Genomic DNA, 15,526 nt, shown 5'->3' with positions numbered 1-15,526 from the left:
AATTATAGTTGATTATGTCAAAAATTCACTTACTAATGATATTTGGGAGGGCAAGGTGCAACATGACAGTTTCAAAATAGCGAATGAGTTGATTCTTTACAAAGGGTATACAACACTCTAGAATCTAAAATGAAGGGAAGCAGTTTAGGAGCTTGCCATGGCATCCCACTTGCTGGCTATCTAGGTTTCTACAAGATTTACACACAAGTAAGGTGATGTTTCTCATGGAAAGTAATAAAGAAAGATGTGATGCAACATGTAAGGGAGTGCAAGGAATGTCACCAAATAAGGAGGGACGTATTCCCGGCAGGGTTCTTACATCCTTTGCCTATCCCAAATAAAAAATGGGAGACTATTTCGATGGATTTCATCATCGGATTACCAAAAGCTCAAGGTAAGGATTATTTATATGTGGTGGTAGATAAACTCACTAAATATGCTCATTTTCATGTTATGCCATCCGAATTACAGGCACCAAAAGTGACAAAAATTTATTCTTTAGGGATATTTTCAGACTTCACAGTTTACCAAAAACAATTGTGAGTGATAGGGACACCAGGTTCCTTAGTTTGTTTTGGCAAGAATTATTCTGTTTGATATGGACATAATTGACACCTAACATTAGCTACCACCCACACACTGATGGGCAAACTAAAATCATGAATAAGTGGATTGAGGGCTACTTAAGGAACTATGTTCCAAGGCAACAAACAACATGGATTAAATGGTTTCACTTGGGTGAGTATTGCTATAATTTCTATAATACATCTTATCATATGTCTATTGATATGACCCCTTTTAAATCTCTCTATGGGTATGACACTATGTCATTTATGGATCTGATAATTACTGACAGTAGAGTGCCAAGAGCAAAGGATATGGTGCAACAAAGTAAAGATATTATGGAGGTCCCTCAGAGAGAATCTACAATGAGCCCAAAATTAACAAAAGTTGTATGCTAATAGACATCAAACTGAAAGGTCATTTGAGGTTGGGGACATGGTGTTCTTAAGTTTGCAGCCCTACCAACAATTTTCAATAGAGGGAAATGGAGTCGAAAAGTTGAAACCCCATTTGTATGGACCTTATAAGGTGATAAGGAGAGTAGGATAGGTTGCTTATGAGTTGGAATTACCACCTAGCAATAAAATTCACAACACTTTCCATGTCTCTTTCCTTAAGAAGACACTGGGACATCAGATTATACCTTCCTCAGAGCTGCCACCACTTGATTATAAGGGCAAACTAATATTGAAACCTGAAAGAGTGCTGAATGTGAGGGAGAAGAGGTTTAGGAACAAAGTAATCCCAAAGTACTTAGTGAAGTGGAAAAGATTCCCACTTGAAGATGCAACTTGGGAGGGGATATAAATTTTAGCATCCCAATCTAAAATTGCTTGTAGTCAAGCAACTGGAATATGGGAGGACCGTGATGATCCCAACTTGATTCAGGCCATCGGGCCCTGGGGTGTTGTCTAACACTCACCTTTTGTGAGTTTTATTTTAAATAAATTTGGAATTTTAAGGCAAATGAAATTGTTTTAAATTCCCTTATCGACTTAAGCCGACTTGTGATAATCTTTCTATAATTAATTAAAAAAATTGTTGGGCCAACCTTGGGACGATACTCCAACATGACACAGGGTCTTTTTATAGAGTTGTGTTGTTTTTATTTAATCATTCTTGGGATTTAAGTGATGGGGTGTGAAACATTATGGATTGTGTAATAGTCAAGTTAGTGGGATGATACCCCCACTGACTTAGTTGATCATTATGAGGAGAGCTTAATTAACATTACTAGATTGAACCATTCTTCATTGTTTTGTCTCCTTGTTCACAGTTGATTAAGGAATTAGGTTTAATATTGGCAAACCAAGAGAGAAGCAACAGTCATGAGTATCGCCGCAAGAGGAAGAACATTGAGGCACCAAAAGAAGGTAACCTGGGTGGGGTCATTTTGGTAGGGCACAAAATCCCTTGTCGTTTCTTCGACAGGAAAGGCTTAAGGTTGGCAATCGGTGGTTGTAGCAGAATTGAAAGAACAACAATAAGATCAAGGCAACTTCAATAATTTGGAAGAAAATCATCCTATATGTGGACATGGGGTATTTATAATCCTCTTATTGATCATATTATGAAATTAAATATAGATGTGTAAAGCGGAAAAATCGAACCCTAGTTGTTCTCCCCTCCCCAACTCCAAGGAGAGAGAAGGGAGAGTCACTAGGGTTGATGGTTTTCACTTTGGAGGGACTTTACATTCAAAAGAGGGGTTGAAACCCACAAGATCCAATCCCACACAATGCAGGGTTGGATTCTAAATGAGTTTCAAGGGTTAAGACATCAAGGATACCCTCTTTTGTAAAGAATGTAGATAGAATAATTGAACTAGGAATGTATGTAGAAGCAAGAAAGATTCGCTTGTAAACAGAGATAGGGATATGGGATGAAGCTGCGGACCTGGAATTAGCAGTAAAATGTCGAGACGGTGCCGTTCTGCAAATTTGAGCGAAAGTTGACGGGACGATGGCGCCCGACGTGCACACGGTCCTCCGAAAAAATCCGCGAAATGAAGGGGGATCTGTTCGTCTCTTGTTGTAAGAATGTTTGTATTCTTACATGCGAAGGTGTAATGTATGTTGTATGTTGTATGTTGTATGTGATCTCCTCTTCAATGGTTGAATCCTTGTCTTGAATGCAACACTTAGCCTTGAATGGAGACTTAGAATGCTCAATTGCTTGAAGGAATGCTTGAATGCTTGAATGTTTGAATGTTTTTTTCCTCCTCCCTTTCTAGGAGAGGAAAAGTAGTTTATATACTTGTCAATTAGGGATGATAGACTGATTTTCCTGACCTAGGCCGACCTAGAAACAATATTTTCCAATTTGCAAACTTAAAGACCCGATGCCCAAAAGGAGACCGGGCCCAAAATAGGGCCAGGGACCAGGGCGCTGGGCGCCATGGTCCCACCTCCCGGGACAACAGGGTGCAAGGAGGGATCATGCCAAGGTGCAGAAAAATGCAGTTTTTGGTGTCACAAGCAGGTTTCGGAGTCTCCATTCAGGTTTAACGTTGCATCGCCATCGTGAAGACCCAAATGCAGTCGAAATTGCAAGTGTCGCAATTTTAGGACGCTACATTTAGCCCCCACTTTAGCGGGAGTATAAGCGTACACCAATACTTCCGGTAAAGTACAAGGAAACAACATTGAAAAACTTTTACCACGTCAAGGAGGCAAGATACACCAAGCCCCCAGTGGACTAAGGATCTTACGACTTTGATTGACAAAGTAAAAGGGAAGATCACGAGGGAGAACCATGACTGTCAGTAGTAAGGTTCCCTCACTATGAGTCATGCAAGAAAGATATCAAAAATTTTCAAGGCAAAGCTAAATTTGTCAAGAAATTTTCAAGTATCTTGAAAAGATATGAACGGGATGTATGCCCCCCTACGTTAAAGCGATCGCACACGCCTCACCGGGGGTGATTGCTTTAAGGTAGTGATACATATAAGGAATGAGAAGGGAAAGGAGCACGTTATCACAAGGATTTAGCCCCCAAGTGTGAGATAAGCCCAAGGATAATAGACACAAAACACAAAGCACAAGGTGACTTCGCTTTCCTCGGGGTTAGTATGCTGTATGATAATTCATGTATATCATATGTATGTATGCACAATTGTTCTTCATTCCCCAATCAAGGAAGGTCACCTAGAAGAGGGGAACACGTGTCTTTTGAGTCAACATGAGAGAGACCAAGAGATCTCAATGCTTTGCATCGTCCTCAAGTAGACAACACTAAGGACAACAAATAGAAGAATGAGAATAACACATAGAAGAAGTAACAAAAGAGATCAAGAGAGGAGGAGAGAGTCTGCTATGCTAATGTTACTAGTCTAGCACGTCATCTACCCCCCCGATCTTGCTGATCAATATTTCGGGAAGGTAGGAAACACGCTAGAGGAGGAACATCCAACACAGCAGATGGAGCTATCACAAGATCCAAACAAGGGCTATGTTCATGTTCCGAGCCACGTTGTTCTTGTCTAGGAGCTAGGATAAGTGCTTTAAAAAATTCGTTAGATAAATGGTTATCAACATCAACATATTCATATTCACTATCAGAATGAACAGGAGTAACATTTTCATCATGAATAACATTTTCATCTATATCATCATCAAGATTTATAAAAATAGGATCTTTAACTCGCACAGGATCAAGACCATCATACATCTTATGTTTAGGAGATTTTGGCTCAATTTTCGGCTGAGGAGAAAATGGAATAATATTGGCTGAAGGTGTTTTTGGGGATTGCAAAGTTTGAGAAGCAGCTGCCTGAGCTCTAAGATGACGCTTTCGTCGGCGTTCACGTGCAGAATGATTTCGTCTAGTCTTAGTAGGAAGCTGAGGAGATTGAGGAGGAGGAATGTTCTCATCCTTATCACTTGGGTGTTTAGGTTGTGGTCTCTTAGGTTGAATAATAGGAGAAGAGGAAGGTCTCTTCTCTCCATAAGAGGAAGGAGGAGGAACTGCTCCATACAAAGGAGGAATATTTGGTTTAGGAAGGAGACCAAGTCCATCATGACGAGGAGGTATAGGTCTACTTTTAGGAAGTTTATTAGATATAGGCATAGTCACATTCATAGGGATGGGTTGGGAATCTTCTTGAGGAAAGACATTAGTTTTATCTTTCAAAGGAAGAACTTCCTTCTCAAGAACGATAGGAATATCAAGTTTGGGTGTTCTAGGCTCACTTAGAGATAGGATCATATCTTTTTTCCACTTTTGATAAGATTTGAAAAGATGATCACTTTGCGGTGGAAGAGATTGAAATTGTTTAGGCCAAAAATAATCAATAGGAACGCTAGAAGTTCTTTCAGCTGGTTTAAAGAGACTATGATTGACAGTAACAACTTCACCATTATGGGGAAATTTCAAACACTTGTGAATAGGAGAAGCAATAGCTTTCATGGAAGATAGCCAAGGATAGCCTAACTTCACACAAAATTGTTCGGACGATGGAATAATAGCAAAGTCCACATCAAGGGATTTGTTATGGACCTCAATAGGTAATGTAATAGAACCAATTGCAGGAGAAGAAAATGCATCAAATAGTTTCACAACCACATTTGTTTCGTCATAGATCACTTGATTCAATTGCAAAGTAAAAAGAAATTCTTCAGTAATGATATTAACCATACAAGAAGGATCAATAAGCACTCCACGGCAAGGTGTATTCTTGACTTTTGCAACTATATATAGAGGACCATCAGGTGCCCTGATAGTTTCACTGGAATCAAATGTGATGGAAGGTTCTTTAGGGATTTTCTGCTGCTCCACAAATTTAATTACATTCGGAGTCATAGACACAAGATCATCAGGTGAGACAGAGGAATCAGTAGTATCAATCACATTAGAGGTATGAGAAGGCAATGGATCAGTAAAAATCTTAAGATTTTTGTTAGGAGGAGCTACAGATGTGTTGCCTTTATCATTCACACCAGAGATAGTATTATTATCAATCAAATCTTGAATTTTACCCTTTAAAGCAAAACATTTTTCAGTATCATGCCCAGGATGACGATGAAATTGACAAAAAGATTTGTTATCAATATAGGGTGAGTTAATCTTTGCAGGATCTATTTGCCTTATAGGAGGAAGATTAAGCACATTTTGTTCCAATAACTTATTCATAATACTATGCAATGATTCATTCAAAGGAGTAAACTTTCTTTCTTTCTTGAAAAACTTAGAAATAGGAGGCACACCTGATGCTGCATTCACATTGTTGTTGATGATGTTTTCATTGAATTTAATTGACTCTCTGTTCGGTTTAAACTTCCCAAATGGTTGTTGACTACTATCACCCTTATCACTCGGAGCCATAGGATTTGCTTGTTCCATTTGACTCACAGTCAGTTGATAATTGTGAAGAGTTGCGCACAACTGTTGGAAAGAAGTAAACTCAGAAAACAAAAGTTTTTCTCTAATATCTTTTTGTAAATTAGAAATAAAGATTCTTTGAATATCATTGTCAGGTACTGGAAAAGAAATTTGAGCATACAAATGCTTATATCTACCAATGAAATCAGTCACTTTTCTTTAACACCTTGTTTACAATGCATTAAATCAATCAAAGTAACTTTAGGACTTATATTGTTTTGAAATTGTTGAATAAAAGCATTTGCAAGTTGTTCGAAAGAAGTAATAGAATAAGAAGGCAACAAGCAATACCACTGTAGGGCTTTATCTCTTAATGTTCTAGTAAACAGTTTTGCAAGCAACCTTTGGTCATAAGCAAAATCGGTACATATTGTTTGAAAGGTCTTAACATGTGTTAGAGGATCACCCTTACCATTATAAAGCTCCAAATGCGGGATTTCAACATGTTTAGGGGGGATAGCTCGAACAATGTCAAGAGAAAGTGGGCTCACAACATCAAATGTGGGCACACTAAACTTAGATTGATTCATAGAGGCAATTTGTTGCTGTAAAGAAGAGACAGTTTGTGCAAGATTGTTAATGGTCGCTTCAGTCGAAGAGTTCATATTAGACGTGTTAGATTGTGATGGAGGTATTATGTTATTGAAAGAAGGTATTGATTGAGAGTAAGGTGGCGGGACACTATGATAGTTAGTCATAGGAGATGATTGGAAAGGAGGAACACTACAAGGAGGAATGGAATGGTTAAATGAATTGCCCCCTTGCGTCATGTTCATTTGTGGAGATATAACAGGAACACTCATTGAAGGAATGAGTGAAGAAGTTGGATTGAATGAAGGAAGAGGGTTGATTGAAGAGGAAGGATTGCCCCCATGACTGGTGATCATAGGCAGAATGTCTTGTATTGAAGTAGTCATTATGTTTGATGTAAAAGTAGGTATACTAGCAATAGGAGTTGTCAAAGGAATAGAATGATTAACTTGAGTAGGAGGTTGTGTGTAACCTAAAGTTTCAGCACAACTCTTCATAGGCATCACATTCGAATCCACAATGTGTGCAATACCACGCAAAATATCAATTCCATTCTTATCACTTTGAACCATACGTTTTAGACCCTCAATTAATGAAAGAGCTTGACTATCGGGGTATTCTTGAGACATCCATTGTCGAAAATCATCAAGTTGGTTATCCAATTTCGAAAGTTGTTCCACAAGGACCTCATGGAGAGCTTCTTCATCATTAAGAGGATTAGAGGAATTACCCATGTCCTCGTTAAAAAGGCCATTCAAATTAGGTTCCATCTCCTCGGTAATTAAACCTTGGAAGGACTTAATTCTAAGGCTTCGTCTAACAGGAATAGTGTAATTAGGGCTTATTGTTGTAAAACTCATGCACTAAAGAGAGAGAGAAGATTTTGAATTTTAGAGGTAGCAAATTTCAATAAAATCAGCCAATCTCCTAGATTTAAGCTGTTAAATGCAATCAGGACAATCTCCCAAAATTTCGGAAAAAATGTCCGGGACCGTGGCGAACGGAGTGCACATGGTCCTCGCAACTTTTTTCAAAATTTTCAGGGATGCAAGTTATGATGACTTTAAAGCTAATTTGAAAAAATTGAGTGATTTTACGATCTGTAGATAGGCCAAATTAAAGTTGCAATCTCAAAATTGAACCCTACCAAGATTGTTGAAAAATGCAAAATTTGAATTTTGAAAGAGAGAGGGAAACTGGAATTTTGAATTTTATGATTTTAGAGGGAATACTAAAAGCAGTGCAAGCTTTGAAACTTAAAAGTTGACTCGATTTCATGCAAAATTCAAATTTGAAAGTGGAAATCAAAGTTGCCGCAATTAAACACTTAATTTCAAAAGTCACAAATTGTAAAAATTTGAATAAAGCACTGAAATTTCGAATGAATGCCAACACACTTTTCAGATTTAGGACAGTAAGGAACACAATTTCGATATGAATTTTAATTTCAACAATTTTTGAATGATTATAAGCCTTTATCCGAGCAATCACTAGACCAACTTTGACTTTAATTTTGAAAGTGTTAAAATTGATAAAATCAGCCAAGATTCTGGATTTTAGCAGAAAAATACAATAAGATCTAGCTCCCGAACTTTTGGAAAAAATGTCGGGGACGATGGCGCTCGGGGTGCACACGGTCCTCGCAACTTTTTTCCAAATTTTCAGGGAGGAAAGATATTGTGATTTTGTTGTGGAATCTTGATTTTGTTGTGGAATCCAAAGTTACAGCTGATTTGGAGGTGTTTTGATCAGTGAAATTATCAGTCAAAGGTTGAATCAAGAGGGTTTTAAAAATTAGGGTTTTGACACTTAACCACTTAATTTTCAGAATTAAAGCACAAATATGAATTGACAATTTACAATAGAAGGGTAGATTTGAAACAAGCATTAACAATTAAACATTTCACAAGCTTAATTAATAAAAAGAAAATTTTAGGGTTTTTATGCAATTAACCTCTAAAATTTGCAAAAGATCAAACATGAAAATGTAATTAAGGAAGCAAATTTTTCAGATCTAAGCATGAATAATCAGAATGAGGATGTTCACGTCAGGTTCACCAAAATGTAAAGCGGAAAAATCGAACCTTAGTTGTTCTCCCCTCTCCAACTCCAAGGAGAGAGAAGGGAGAGTCACTAGGGTTGATGGTTTTCACTTTGGAGGGACTTTACATTTAAAAGAGGGGTTGAAACCCACAAGATCCAATCCCACACAATGCAGGGTTGGATTCTAAATGAGTTTCAAGGGTTAAGACATCAAGGATACCCTCTTTTGTAAAGAATGTAGATAGAATAATTGAACTAGGAATGTATGTAGAAGCAAGAAATATTCGCTTGTAAACAGAGATAGGGATATGGGATGAAGCTGCGGACCTGGAATTAGCAGTAAAATGTCGAGACGGTGCCGTTTTGCAAATTTGAGCGAAATTTGACGGGACGATGGCGCCCGGCGTGCACACGGTCCTCCGAAAAATCCTCAAAACGAAGGGGGATCTGTTCGTCTCTTGTTGTAAGAATGTTTGTATTCTTACATGCGAAGGTGTAATGTATGTTGTATGTTGTATGTTGTATGTTGTATGTGATCTCTTCTTCAATGGTTGAATCCTTGTCTTGAATGCAACACTTAGCCTTGAATGGAGACTTAGAATGCTCAATTGCTTGAAGGAATGCTTGAATGCTTGAATGTTTGAATGTTTGAGTATCGCTTCCGCGTCTTGCTCACATATGTCCTCCTTTTTCCTCCTCCCTTTCTAGGAGAGGAAAAGTAGTTTATATACTTGTCAATTAGGGCTGATAGACTGATTTTCCCGACCTTAGGCCGACCTAGAAACAATATTTTCCAATTTGCAAACTTAAAGACCCGATGCCCAAAAGGAGACTGGGCCCAAAATAGGGCCAGGGACCAGGGCACTGGGCACCATGGTCCTGGGGGACCAGGGTGCTGGGCGCCATGGTCCCACCTCCCGGGACAACAGGGTGCAAGGAGGGATCATGCCAAGGTGCAGAAAAATGCAGTTTTTGGTGTCACAAGCAGGTTTCGGGGTCTCCATTCAGGTTTAACATTGCATCGCCATCGTGAAGACCCAAATGTAGTCGAAATTGCAAGTGTCGCAATTTTAGGACGCTACAAGATGTAGAGCAATAAGTGTGAGTTTATAATTTGAATTGGATAATTAGTCATGGGTCCTCTGTTCTGAATGTTGAATATCAAATATAATTTTTGCAAAGAAGTCTGTGTTTGGTTTGTAACTAAAAAATACATTATGCTTTCATAATAAATAAATCTCATTATACAACACCCTTTTTTAATAAATTTTGTGCATTCAAATTGTTGCGTAGAAGTCAGGTATTTCACACAAAGTGTTTTTATTGATGTGAAAGGTGTTGTTTTTGTTGTCATTGATGTCAAGCTATCTGAGAGTTTGTTGAAGTTATATTTGTTGGCATTATGGAGGAATTGATTATGTGTTGTATTGATGTTTTGTCATTGATGTCAACACTATTTGTTATGGTTGGTCACTGACAGACAGGTTTTGGTTACCGGTAGAAGATCTAGTGTTACCGACATAAGGGACTATCTTTTGGACACTTTTGACATGTTTGGATCAATGGAGTATGTTTGATTTTATGTGTTATATGTTCTTGGAGCATGTCTTGGTCAGTTGGTATTGTCTTGGTGATCAAATGCTATCATACACTCTTGTAAACCCTTATCGATATAGGTTTAAGACTTTACCAGTAGAGCTTTTACTGAGAATCCTTGACATGATGCATAAGTGGTGTTGGTGTGGCTTTCAGGATGTTGAAGCTGTTCTCTGATCATGCTTCAACCAGGTGGAGACATCACTTTGGCGTGGTGGACCCAGAATAGGTCTGGTGCCTATCTAGGTTATGGACACGTTACCGGGATGATTTATGGATTGGTTAATATTGTTTTGGTCTAAAGCCGACATGGCATATCTTTATAATATGGATTTATGTAATGATCTTATTGTAATATCTTTTAGGTGGCCGACCTAATTGGTTTAGGCCTTAGGGTTGGTATAAATTGATGTAATATCTCATTGTAGATCATGGTATGGGAATGGAAATGTGTATCGTGGTCATGAAATGCAATATCATATGCGAAGGAGTTTTGGTTGATCATTGAGGATCAAATTGAGTTTAAGGAAGAGGTCAAAGGCCTCTGGTGTTGATCTTAACCAGGACTGTAATCAAGCATGGCAGATGCTATCTCTGGCAGTTCACTCTACTGGATTGTTGTCCAAATATCTTGAGGTGGTTTTAACCTCTTTGTAGTCAGTGAGACTCTTTTGTAATGAGCAGTGCGCTCTAGGCAGTGTGCCGCCCTGCATGTGCAAGCCCCTCATTGTATCACATACTTTTTGCAGAAGTATCATCTGATTGTGGGTAGACTTCCCACCGTGGTTTTTCCCTTTTCGAGTTTTCCATGTACAAATAATGGTGTTATGTGGTATGGTTGCTTTGCATTGATTATCTGTTTAATTGTTTACCGGTAGTTGTTCCTACCGACATCTATTTCTGCTTTACCGGTACTTAATGTGTATTTGCTCCGGTTAAAGGTTATTAAGTGGATTAATTGATATAATTTGTTAACAACTGATTCACCCCTCCCCCCCCTCTCAGTTGTTCACCAGTTATCCTAACAATTGGTATCAGAGCTTTGGTCCTCTTTTGCAAAAGCTTAACCACTTGAGGTAGATCCTATAGCAACTAATCCACCAACAACTATCTTCAGAAGAGAAATCCCTAAGCTTGATGGAACAAATTATGGGATATGGAAAATCCGAATGGAGACTCATCTTAGATGTCTTGGCAAGGATATTTGGGAGATCATTGAGAAAGGATACACACCTTATGATCCGGCATTTGGCAATCTTTCTCTTGCAAACTTGGATAAAAATATTGAGAATGATTGCAAAGCTAGAGAAGCCCTTCTGTGTGCACTTACTGATCAACAAATCATGGGATTGACTGATAAATCATCTACAAAGGTTATATGGGATAAATTGCAAACTCTGAATGAAGGTGACCCTACTGTCAAAACTGCTAAACTTGATGGTTACTGGGTGGGATATGAGAACTTGAAGATGGATGACGATGAAAGAATTGCTACATTTATGGAGAGAGTAAATGAGATTGTCATGGGAATTCAATGTTGTGGAGGATCTTTGAGTGAAGATGAAATAGTTTCCAAAGTCTTGAGAGCCCTTCCACCGGCTTACAAGATGAAGGCAACTACAATTAATGAATTTAGAACAATGGCAAACACCTCAGTTAATAGAGACATTCTGATTGGGAAGTTATCTGCTTTTGAGCTTGAAGAATTTGGACCTTCTAGAGCTGCAAAGTCTGAACCTGCTTTCCATGCATCATCATAATCTACTGGCAAGAATGACTGGAAAGCCTTATATGCAAAGGAATTGGAAGATATGAGGAAAGAGGATGAATAATTTGAGCAATTGGAAGCCTTATTTTCTAGAAGGGTACCTAAAGGAGCAACAGGAAGTAAGTATGAAGGAAAAGCACCTTTTAAATGTTTTGCATGTAATAAGATTGGTCAATTTGCATCTAGATGTCCTGAAAAGAATGCAAGATTTGAAGAAAGAGTTAAGAAATCATTCAAGCCTAATTAGAATATATATAGATTCAAGAGAAATAAACAATGCTACATAGTGGATGAGGAAGGATTAAGTGATGACTCTGAGGATGAAGTGACAACAAATTCTGCTAGTGGATCCGACAATGGAAAGGAATGGGTGTTCTATGCCTTAAAGAAAGATGAACTAGAACTGGCTATCAAGAATGAAGAAAAGGCCTTGGCAGCAAAAGTTGAAAATAAGGATGAATGGGTAATTGATAGTGGGTGTTCACATCATATGACTGGAGATAAAGGGAAATTTCTATCCCTGCAAAAATACAATGGCAGTCAAGTCAGATTTGGAGATGACAAAGCATGTATGATCAGAGGTAGAGGTACTATTTCTCTAGATGGTAAGCATAATATTGACAATGTCTATTATGTAGAAGGTTTAAAACACAATCTTTTGAGTGTTGGTCAATTGGTGGACAAGGGATTCCAACTTCAATTCAAGGATAGAAAATGCAAAATCATTAACAAGATTGGTTTGGAGATTGCAACCGATATTCAGACTGGAGGTAAAATATTTCACTTGAACACTAAAAATAACACATGTTTGATTGCTCGTATTGATAAGAGTTGGCTATGGCATAAGAGGTTGCATCAAGTTAATTTTGATTGTATTGTTAAGATCAGCTCAACTAAGGCAGTTAGAGATATACCTAAGATTATGAAGCCTCATAATCCAGTATGTAAGTAATGTCAATTGGGAAAACAAGTTAGAACTTCTTTTAAGAGCATACATGATAAATCTAATGATGTTCTTGATTTGATTCATACTGACTTATGTGGTCCAACAAGGACTAGAAGCTTTCAAGGTGATAGGTATTTCAAGCTAATAATTGATGATTATTCTAGAATGATGTGGGTAAATTTTCTAAGGGAGAAGTCTAAAGCTTTTGAGAAATTCAAGATCTTTAAAGCAAAGGTAGAAACTGAAACTGGATTGAAAATCAAATGTCTAAGATCAGATCAAGGTGGTGAGTTCACTTCTCATGAATTTAACAATTATTGTTAGACAAATGGAATCAGGAGACGATTATCTACACCTCAAACTCCTCAGCAAAATGGAGTGGTGGATAGAAAGAACAAAACCATTTTGGATGCAACAAGAACCATGATGATGGAAGCCCAATTACCTCACATATAATGGATAGAAGCAATGAGTACAATGGTTTACACATTCAACAGAGTTCACATCAAAGGTGAAACCGGTAAGACCCCTTATGAATTATGGTTTGGACATACACCTACTGTTACATATTTTAGAATTTTTGGAAGTAAATGCTATATCAAAAGGGATGATTCAATTGGGAAGTCTAATCCTAGTTGTGATAAAGGAATATTTCTTGGTTATTCTATTCAAAGAAAAGCATATAGATGTTATAACAAAAGATTGCAGAAAATTATGGAGAGCGCAAATGTGAAAGTGGATGAGAAATACAAAAATTAATCTATATCATATGACAGGTAACCGATAGTGGAAATTATCATAACTGAACTGACAATGCCTCAAACGGTATAGGACACTAAGACAGTTACACCGACACAATCTAAAAATTCAACTGTGACTGATGATCAGATCAATGAACCTGAAGTTTAGAAGACTCCAAGGTATGTAAGATTAAACCACTCTGAAGATCAAATCATTGGAGATAGGAACAAGGGAGTTATGACAAGAAGAAGACTGGCAAATGAAGAGATATGTTTTATTTCTCAAGTTGAATTCACATCTATTATTGAATCTTGTAAAGATAAACACCGGTTAAAGGCTATGGAAGATGAATTAGATCAGATAGAGAAGAATGAGACTTGGACTTTAGTTCCCCGACCTAAAAATAAGAATGTTATTGAAACTAAATGAGTTTTCAGAAATAAACTGAATGAGGATGGTCAAGTTGTAAGAAACAAGGCTAGACTGGTTTGTAAAGGTACTCTCAAAAGGAATGAATTGATTATGGTGAGACTTTTGCACCTATAGCTAGAATTGAAGTTGTTAGACTATTTATTGCCTATGCAGCATATAAGAACTATAAGGTTTACCAAATGGATGGTAAATGTGCATTTTTGAATGGTGAACTTGAGGAAGAAGTATACATTGAACAACCTAATGGATTTTCACTGACAAATGATAAGGATATGGTTTGTAGGTTAAAGAAAACATTATATGGACTAAAACAAGCTCCTAGAGCTTGGTATACAAGGTTGGATAAATATCTTTTGAAGCTTGGTTTTACTAAAGGTAGTGCTGACAATAATTTATATTACAAAATTACAGATGATGATATTCTGATTATTGAAGTATTTGTTGATGATATTATTTTTGGAGGAGAAGATAAATTGTGCATGAAATTTGCTAACAACATGAAGAATGAATTTGAAATGTCCATGATTGGTGAAATGAATTTTTTCTTAGATTTGTAGATTACTCAAACTGACAAAGGCATCTTTATCTGTCAAACTAAGTATCTAAGGGAATTTTTGAAGAAGTTTGGTATGGATAATTCCAAACCGATAAGTACTCCTATGGTGACTAGTGAGAAATTATCTATCAACGATACATCTGGATCGGTAAATTCGACCAGGTATAAGTCTATGATTAGTGGCTTGTGATATCTGACTCATACTAGACCATATATTATGAATGTTGTGAGTATTGTTTCAAGATATCAAAGTAATCCTAAAGAAAATCATGAATGTGCAGTAAAGAGGATATTCTGGTATCTACAAGGCACAACTGAATATGGCTTATGATATTCTAGAGATGATAACTTTACTTTATGTGCATATACAGATTTAGATTGGGTAGGAGATATTGATGATAGGAAGAGAACTTCTGGTGGAGCTTTTTTTCTTGGAAAGAAACTGGTTTCATGGATCATCAAAAATTAATCATGTATTTCTTTATCTACAACTGAAGCTAAATATGTTGTAGCAACTAATTGTACACAAGTCCCGTGGATGAAGAAAATGTTGAAGGATATCAAGGTAAATTGTAGTGAATCAATAGTTATCTACTGTGATAAATCTATAGCTATTGACATGTCTAAGAATCTGGTATTTCACTCTAAGACTAAGCACATATCAATAAAGTATAACTTTCTGAAGGACAAGGTAGAAGAAAAGGAAGTCAAATTGGTTTATGTGAACACTAAAGAGCAGATTGTAGATTATTCACTAAACCTCTATCTAAGGAATCATTTGAGTATTTGAGTGACAAGTTGGGGGTTTCTGCCCCTCTGGTAGAGACTTGATTGATACGGTTTGGCATTAGTCTGACATGCATTATCATAAATACTATTCATTCCGACACTAATGAGTGGCGCTACTACTCAAGGGGAGTAGTCAGCTTTGAGATTCAGAGACTTACATTATTGCTTTGATATTTTTGTC

Source organism: Cryptomeria japonica, chromosome 4 (assembly GCF_030272615.1).
Source record: "Cryptomeria japonica chromosome 4, Sugi_1.0, whole genome shotgun sequence".
Taxonomy (NCBI): Eukaryota; Viridiplantae; Streptophyta; class Pinopsida; order Cupressales; family Cupressaceae; genus Cryptomeria; species Cryptomeria japonica.
The sequence above is the reverse complement of the archived record's forward strand: the minus strand, read 5'-3'. Positions refer to the sequence as shown.